At 38.6% G+C, this 9,259-nt stretch overlaps 1 pseudogene; it reads right to left on the minus strand.

Annotated features, from left to right (window-relative positions):
• Positions 1-1,526: 1,526 nt before the first annotated feature.
• LOC144235740 (large ribosomal subunit protein eL6-like) lies at positions 1,527-6,745 on the minus strand (annotated as a pseudogene).
• Between the last annotated feature and the right edge of the window lie 2,514 nt (positions 6,746-9,259).

Raw genomic sequence — 9,259 nt, forward strand, 5'->3', positions numbered from 1 at the left:
TTTCTATCTTAGGGCATTTGAACTTGCTGTATCTTCTAGATGGAACAGCATTGTTCCCTCGGGTCATCCACAGATCTTGCACAGATGACTCTGTCTTGTCATAATTCAGCTATCTGCTCAAAGGCCTCCTTAAAGAGGCCTTTACTGGTCTCTTTGTTAAGTGGAAGGAGGTGGGTATAGAAGAGTGTGTTTAGTGTGCCTCCATTTATGTGTGTTTTCTTAAATATTATTTACCCAAATATGTAGAAGGAATAGCAATGGAAAGATACACAAGAAATTGATAACAGTGGTTTCCACTAGGGAGAAGAATGGTAGGATGAAAATGGGAGTAAAACATTTTTCACTCTTTTGTATTATTTGAATTGTTTACTACCTGTATATATTACTTATTACAATAATTAAAGCCTCCTTTAAAGAATGAGGGGAAAAGAGGACCCATATGATTGCCTAAACCTAATGAATTAGAAATATGATAGAAATAAATATTTAATATTTCACTTAGATTCAGTAATTCAGTTGTACAGGTCCTGGTGAGATACGTCCTGCTTAAAAGCAGTTTACCTGATAAAAAGTTAAAATTTTATTGACCACATGCTCAACATGACCCAAGCGTGTGTCTGTTTAAAAAGTGACTACCTCCACCTAACAACAGCAGAAAGTATATTTTTCTCCAGGATAGATCACGTGTTAGATAACAAAACAAATGTTAACAAATTTAAGGAGAGTGAAATCATACTCATATTTTTTTCTGACCACAATGGAATTAATCTAGAAATTGATAGCAAAGAAAATTAAAGAATTCACAAATATTTGGAAATTAAACAACATATTCTTGAATAATCAGTGGAGCAAAGAAGAAATTGAAAGGAAGCTACAAAGTATCTTGAGACAAATGAAAATAGAAGTACCCCATACCAAACTTATGGGATGCAGCAAACAGTACTACGAGGGAACTTTATAATGATAAATGCCTACACTACAAAAGACATAGAATCTTAAATAAACAACCTAATTTTATACCTCGATGAACTAGAAAAAGAAGAACAAACTAAGCCGGCAGTCAGCAGGAGAAAGGCAATAGAGATTAGAGCAGAAATAAAAATAGAGAATGGGGAAAAAATCAACAAAACTAAGAGTTGTGTTTTGGAAAACATCAGTGAAATTGACAAGTCTTTAGCTAAACTAGCTAAGCATAAAAGAGACTGAAATAAATAAAATCAGAAATAAAAGAGAGGACATTATTACCACTTCTTCAGAAATAAAAAGGATTATGAGAGTACGAAGAATAATTGTACACCAACCAACAGGATAACCTAAAAGAAAGAGATGAATTGCTAGAAGCATGTAACTTACCAAGATTGAATTGTGAAGAAATAGAAAATCTGAACAGACCTATGACTAGTAAGGAGATTGAGTTAGTGGCTTCACTGGTGACTTCCACTATTTATTTATCTATCTGTCTATCTGCCTATCTATCTATCTGTCTGTCTGTCTATCAGTTATTTAATTAGGTTTTTGTAAGAAATCTAGAACACCAATTTGTGAGAGTGAACTCCATTTGTGAGAGAAAATACGGACTGGCGGTAGCCCTGAAGTTGAGGAACAGCTTTGCGGGTCCCCAGCTTTCTGATCAACCTTATGGTGCTCTATAATCTCATGTTTCTCTTTCTCTGTGGGGAAGATCTCACCTTCCTGGTGCCTGGGTTTACACAGCTGCTTCTTGAAGCAAGCATCAGTGAGATAGTCGGGGAGTTTTCATGCTGCTGATCTCAATGGTGGAGGTGCCAATGACAAATTTCTAATGTGTTCTACACAGAGGACCTCGATTGAAGGCTGGCGGTCAGGTCACAAGTAGCAAGCCACTGCTCAGCTGCTGCAGGAAAACCACCCTCTTGCTCCGGTGGCACCCAATGAGGTTGATCAGAATGGTCCCAGGGGTGATACTAGCTCGTAGCTTCCTCACATGCTGACTGAAAGGTTTCTTGCCTTGGCTCAACAGCTTTTGAGACACATCTTCAGCAGGATAACACCTAGGCATTCTGTGAAACTTAACCACCCTGGTACCCCCATTCTTGTCGCTACCAACTAGTTTTGTGACAGTAGCAAGAACCCTCCCCTTCTTTTTCTTTTCAACCCTATATTTAGCTGTTGAATACTTCCTCATGCACATGGCCTTTCTGGAATACATAGCTGATCAGGGATATCTGCCAATTCCTCTGACTAGGACAGGATTTCTGCTGCAGTAGGGCTTTCCCTTCATAGATGTTTTAGTCTTGACGTTACCCTTTTATTTTTTTTAATGTTTATTTATTTTTGAGGAAGAGACAGAATGTGAGTGGGGGAGGAGCAGAGAGAGAAGGAGACACAGAATCTGAAGCAGACTCCAGGCTCTGAGATATCAGCACAGAGCCTGATGCGGGGCTTGAACCCATGAACACTGAGATCATAACCTGAACAGAAGTCAGACGCTTAACTGACTGAGCCACCCAGGTGCCCCTTGAGGTTACCCTTCCTAACCTTACCACCAGCATCACCCTTCTGGGCTTCAGTTTTCTTCTTCTCCTCCTCCTCCTCCTCCTCCTCCTCCTCCTCCTCTTCTTCTTCTTCTTCTTCTTTATTTTTGAGAGGAGAAAGACAGAGCGCGAGCAGGGGAGAGGCAGAGAGATGTAGACACAGAATCCGAAGCAGGTTCCAGGCTCCTAGCTGTCAGCACAGAGCCCCATGCAGGGCTTGAACACACGAATCACGAGATCATGACCTGAGCCGAAGTTGGACACTTAACCGACTGAGCCACCCAGGTGCCCTGGTGTTTCTACTCTTTAATCTTGAGCTTCTCAGCATTTCACCTGCCATCTTGCAACCTGGGAAAGAGCAATTCCACTAAACATTTAAAGAAGAATTAATACCACTTCTTCTCAAACTCTTCAAAAAACTGAAGAAGAGGAAACACTTCCAAACTCATTTTATGAAGCCAGTATTACCCTGATACAAAGCTAGAAAAAGAAAAACAGGCCAGTATCCCTGATGGATATAGATGAAGAAATTCTCAACAAAATACTAGCAAACTAAGTTCAACAGCATATTAAAAGGATCATACACCATGACCACATGAGATTTATCCCTGGTATATGAGGATGGCTCAACACATATTAGCAGAACAAAGGATAGAAATCTCATGATGCTGCTAATACATGGCAGAAAAAGCATTTGACAAAATCTGACACACTTTCTTGATTGAAACAAAACGAAACAAAAAAAAAAAGAAAGAAAGAAAGAAAAAAAACCTCAAGCCAGCAATAAAAGGAAATTGTGTCAACATCAGAAAGACCATGTATGAAAAGCCTACAGCTAACATCAAACTCAATGGTGGGAAACTGAAAGTGTTTCCTCTAAGATCAGGAACAAGGCAAGGATGCCCATTCTTGCCTCCTCTATTCAATATAGTACTGCAAGTTCTAGCCAGAGCAGTTAGACAAGAAAAAGAAATCAAAACCATCCTTATGGGAAAAAAAGTAAAATTACCTTTGCTCACAGATGACACAATCTTATATGTAGACATGCCTAAAAATTCTACCAAAAAAGCCATTAGAGGTAATAAAAGAATTCAGTAAAGTTGCAGGACACAAAATCAATATACCAAAAATAGATGTGTTTTGATTCCCCAACAATGATCTATCAGACAAGGTCGCTGAGTAAACAATGCCATTTACAATATCATCAGAAAGAATAAAATACTTAGGACTAAACCAAGAAAACAAGAGTTTTACACTAAGAACTATAAAACATCAATGAAGGAAATGAGAGAAGGCGCAAATAAATGGGAAGACATCCCTTGTTCATGGTTTGGAAGACTTCATGTTCTTAAAATGTTCATACTACCTAAAACCTACAGAGTTAATACAATCTAACAAAATTTCAATTTTTTAATAGAAGAGAATAGAAAAAACAATTTTAAAATTCATGGAACCACAGAGAACCCCAAAAAACCCAAACAATCTTAAAAAGAACAAATAGGAGGTCTCACACTTCCTAATTTCAAAATATATTACAAAGCTACAGTAATCAAAACAGTTGGGTACTGGCATAAAGCTAGACTTATAGACCAATGTGACAGAGTCTGGAAACAATCATACACGCATACAATCAACCTACATTTAACAAGCATGCTAAGAATATACAATGGAAAAGGAGAGTCCCTTCAATAAATGGTGCTGGGAAACGTGAATATCCACATGTAAAAGAATGAAATTGGACTCTTATCATATACCATACCAAAAAAAAATAAATGTAAATTGATCAAAGACTTGAACATAAGATCTGAAATTGTAAAATTCTTAGAAGAAAACAAAGGGAAAATGTTTGTGATATTGGTCTTGGCAATAATTTCTTGGATTTGACACCAAAAAGCACCAGCAACAAAAGCAAAAATAGACAAATGGATGACATCAAACTAAAAAGCTTTTGCACAGCAAAGGAAATAACCAACGGTATGGAAATGCAATGTATAGAATGGAAGAAAATATTTGCAAACCATGTATCTGATAAAGAGTTAATATCCAAAAAACATAAGAAACTCAGATCATTCAATAGCAAAAAAAAGAAATAACTCCATTTAAAAATGGGCAAAGGAACTGAATAGATATTTCTCCAACGAAGATAAACAACAGGTACATGAAAAAGTGTTCACCATCACCAATTATTAAAGAAATGCAGATCAAAACCACAATGAGATATCTCACACCCTTTAGGATGTTCACGATAAACAAAACAAAACAACCCAGGAAATAGCAAATGTTGATAGGAATCTAGAGAAATCAGGACCTTTGTGCCTGCTTGTGGGAATATAAAATGGTGCTGCATTTATGTAAAGCAAAAGGAGTGTCCTCAAAAATTTAAAAATAGAACTAACTATATGACCTAGCAGTTCAACTTCTGGGTATTTACTCAAAATAGCCGACATCAGGACCCCAAAGAGATTTGCACTTCAGTGTTCATTGCAACATTATTCACAGTAGTCAAGTAGTGAGGACAACCAAAATGTCCACTGGCAGATGAACCTATAAAAAAAAACAAAAACTGTAGTGTATACATGAAATGAAAATTACTCAGCCATAACAAGAGGGAAATCCTATTATACGCCTTGTCATAGGTAAACCTTGAGGACAGCTTGCTAAAAACCAAGCCAGCACAGGAGAAATAATGCCACGATTCTACTTATGTGAGGTATCTAAAATCGTCAAACTCAACGGAAGTAGAAAGTGTAATGGTAGTTGCCAGGGGCTGCGAGGGAAGAGAAATGAGGAGTCGCTGTCCAATGAGTATAAAGTTTCAGTCATGCAAGATGAAAAAGTTGGCCAGAGCTGCTGGACAATACTATGTTTAGAGTTAACTATACCATATAGTACTCTAAAAAAAAATCTGTGGAGGGCAGATCTCATGTTATGCATTTTTTAGCATGATAAAAAAAAAAAAGTGAGTACACCTCACAATAGCAATCAAAGAAATGCAAATAAAAAATTATCACCTGTCACATTAGCGAGGGTTTTAAATGCTGGTGAGAGTTCCCTGAGGCAGGCTCTCATTTACTGCTAGTTACAGTGTAAATTGGCAGGCATAACCGTTTTGGAGAACACTTTGGAAATATGCATCAAAGGGTCTTAAAAGTGTTTATACCCTTTGATGTAATATTTTACTTGTAGGAGTCTGTTCTCATGCAGTAATAACAAATGCAAATATGTTTATTATTTATAAGACCAAAATTTAGAAATCTTCCCAATGTTCCAGGAGAGAGGAATGGTTAATAGAGGCTGACATATATGATAAAACAACAAAAATGTTTATAGAGTTTACTGACAAGAGAAAACCGCTCACGATATAATATTAGGTGAAAAAAGGGGAGGGTAACAAGCTGTATAAAGGGTGATTACAAATTATGTTATCACTACTACGTCAAAAAAGTTAAAATAAAAAAAGATGAAGGAAATCCACCAAAAATGTTATACAAGGCTGTTTCTGGGTAATGAGATTATGGATGACTAAAACAAAACAAGACTAAAGTATCCTTTTACTCTAAGTCTGCAAACCTGAACAGGTAAGGTAGAATATAGAGTGATCAAAAATTGGACTCCTTCTTCTAGAAATACTGGAAGGTTTTTGATTGGCTTTATTCAAGGTATGGTTAAGACAAGCAAACTTATTCACCAAATGTTTTCATTCTAACTTAAGAGAGGTAGACATCACAGGGAGAGAAATCAAGCGAAAGCCTTACATGATTTATTTGTGTAGTAAACATATGGCCTTTCGTAGCCCAAGAAATCGCATCAACTCCCTCTGGGATGCAGTGGGTGGGTCATCCTCTTTAGGAGAGTAATTTAGGAGAGACATAAATGGAATGGTGAGCAGGGAGGGGATGGGCGGGTCTGCCCTGGCCGCTAGGTCGGTCAGACCCACCGTGGCTTTCAGTGGGTTGGCAGATGGCACAGCCAGATTGTCGCACCAGCCTGAAGCTACAAACTAAAACAATTACATTCAAGAAGAGATAAATTTATGCTACAATCAGATTCCTAATATTAGCGAGGGATGGTAGGGGTAATGTTCTAATGGGCTTAAGTTGTGAGCAGAAAACTCTAAAAAAGAGGGGGGCAGAGAAAGGTGCAAGCTGCCTTGCAAAGGGACATACATCACCAACTCTCTGAAAAGGTTAAATTTATGCCCTGCTGCTCTGCTCCCCTCCCACCCCTGCCATTTGATGCCACTTAAAAGTGTTTCTTTACCTGGGTGCCTGGGTGGCTCAGTCAGTTAAGCATTCGATTTCGGCTCAAGTCACAATCCCGTGGTTTGTGAGTTCCAGCCCTACATCTAACCCCACGTCAAGTCCCGCATGGAGCTCTGTGCTGACAGGTTGGAGCCTGCTTCAGATTCAGTGTCTCCCTCTCTCTGTTCCTCCCCTGCTCACTCTGTCTCTTTCTCTCAAAAATAAAGATTAAAAAAAAAAAAGTGTTCCTTTACCTTTATTAATTTCCTTGAAATCAGAGAATATAAATTTGAAGACCTTGAGTCCAATGGAGAAAAACAGTTCTGGTGGGCCCACGCTGTGTTAAAAAAACAAAACAAAACAAAAACAAAAACACAAAACTTGAATGAATTGCTTGACAGTTGAAAGTTGGGAAATTGGCATAAAATTTGGGATGTGGGCTTTAAGAAAAGTTAAATTTAGCAATAGCGACCTGTTATTGCCACATGGTAACCATTAGCTGGAGAAAAGCGATGCTCATTTTAGATGGCACAGGCTTGCTCATTTGCCGCAGTCCTCACTCAGCCCATGTGCTCATTTGGATTTCCACTCTTGGCGCTGTATACATTCCTGAGACTTTCAGGTCTGGGAGTGATTTACAAACCTGGTCTGCAAGCCCTGAGCTGTCTAGGGTAAAAGTCTCCACTGTTACAAAAACTTATTCAAAGCAATACTTCCTAAATAATGCTGATAAAGACAGACCTGATTTGGAACTCAAAGACATGCTGGGGGAACGAACAGACAGCGCTGTCCCTCTGAAAATCAGGGGCGCCATGGGCAGACAGCTGGAACGAAGAACCTTCGAAGACTGGGACATCTTATGGGAAACTCTCAGGCTAGCGTTTGGAACTTGGTAGGAGGTTAATAAATATTTGTTTCTATCTTCCTAAGAGCAGATGCAGAGCACAGCAAGGAGGAAATGGAGCCAGAATAGTGTAATGCAATGCACAAAAGCACAGCATGCCAAGAGAGGAGAAGGGAGGAGGTAATTGTAGTCTAGAGAGCATTTGCAGCAACAGAACAAGCCTGGAGAAGTTAGAATGACAGGGCCAAGTACTATAATAACAGGGGACTGCATAACCATGGCATGATTCCGATAGATCTTTGCTAGTCACACATCTATATGGTGAGTAGAAGCATAAAGTCCACAGATGAAGGTAACATTAATCAAACAGAAATTCAGACCGAAATTCGCATCAAAATACTAGTGAGAAGACATTCAACCTGTTAGTGAAGGATTGCTGATTTAAAGTATAACAGAATATATATTTTAAAATACAGAGAATATATAAAGTGTGCAGAATAGCTGTATTCAGTTGAAATATAGAATTTCTCTACTTCGTTGAAACAAGTTAATGGTTTAAGTTTTTTATGCGTGTTTGGCTTACCAACGGTGTGGCTATAGTTATTGAAGTAATTTATTTCTAAAGCCTGAATTTTAAAAAATCAGTTAGTAACTGAAGTGAAATTTTCTGAAGTATCATGTCACTGTAGTAATAATGTGTCAGAGAATGTTAGGCAAAGAGTGCGAAATGGCAGGGTGGAAGATTATAGATGTATTTTTTTTTTCTAGCCCTTTCCTTAGGGTCATGGCTAATCAGTCACTGTTCATACATAGGGTAGCTTTGGCAGTATTTATTTCTTTAAATATTTAACAGACTTGGGAGGCAGTGACTGGCAATAATATGCAGTTTCCAGCATGTTACCAGTGCTTAATAAATGGTAAAACAATGAAATCCTGCATGATGAAAAACAGCAGTGAGTAAATCTATTATACCCAAAACTGTTTGAAAGCTATAGCATAGTGCGTTAAGTTATGGTAATAAAGGACATTTATATTCACTAAGAAGTTCACCCAGGTAAGTTCCTGTTAAATTTCTTCGGGGAGTGAGAGAAGGTATGAGAAATGTGGATAGAGTATGGATTTAAACAAAAACAAAACAAAACAAAACCCAAAACCAACTTTTTTCTTTTTCTTTGTTTTTAATCCGGTGGACCTGTGCTGACCACAAACCGGGTAGCTATAGCCGATACACTGGCAGGGTGCTCCAAGAGCCTTTGAAACTCAAAACTCCCTCTAATTGAGCACCAATTAGCAAAACCTTCCAGATTTCTAGATACCTTCAAGCTTTGACAGACTTGCTTTTGGAAGAGGAGGCACCCAGGTGCGTGTGCTACAGATGCACGCCGCTGCACAATGATACCGGGAAGGCAAATGCTCTCTAACCCTGAGAGGAAGTTCTTTTTTCTACATCTAAGGAAACTGGGACTTTTAGGCTAGGCTTGGGAACCTTGACGACTGCGTTTCCGGGATCCTGTGCAGCTTTCAGCAGCTAGAGAACTGGGCTGCAAGGGCTGAGAACCCCGTGCTATAAGTTTGGGGAAGGAAGCGAGAGAAAAAAAAATAGAGCTGCTCCTTTAAGAACTTCCTTTCCCTTTTACTCTATGTTTACATAACACGGGGGC

Source organism: Crocuta crocuta, unplaced genomic scaffold (genome assembly GCF_008692635.1).
Source record: "Crocuta crocuta isolate KB4526 unplaced genomic scaffold, BGI_CrCroc_1.0 scaffold10, whole genome shotgun sequence".
Classification (NCBI taxonomy): domain Eukaryota; kingdom Metazoa; phylum Chordata; class Mammalia; order Carnivora; family Hyaenidae; genus Crocuta; species Crocuta crocuta.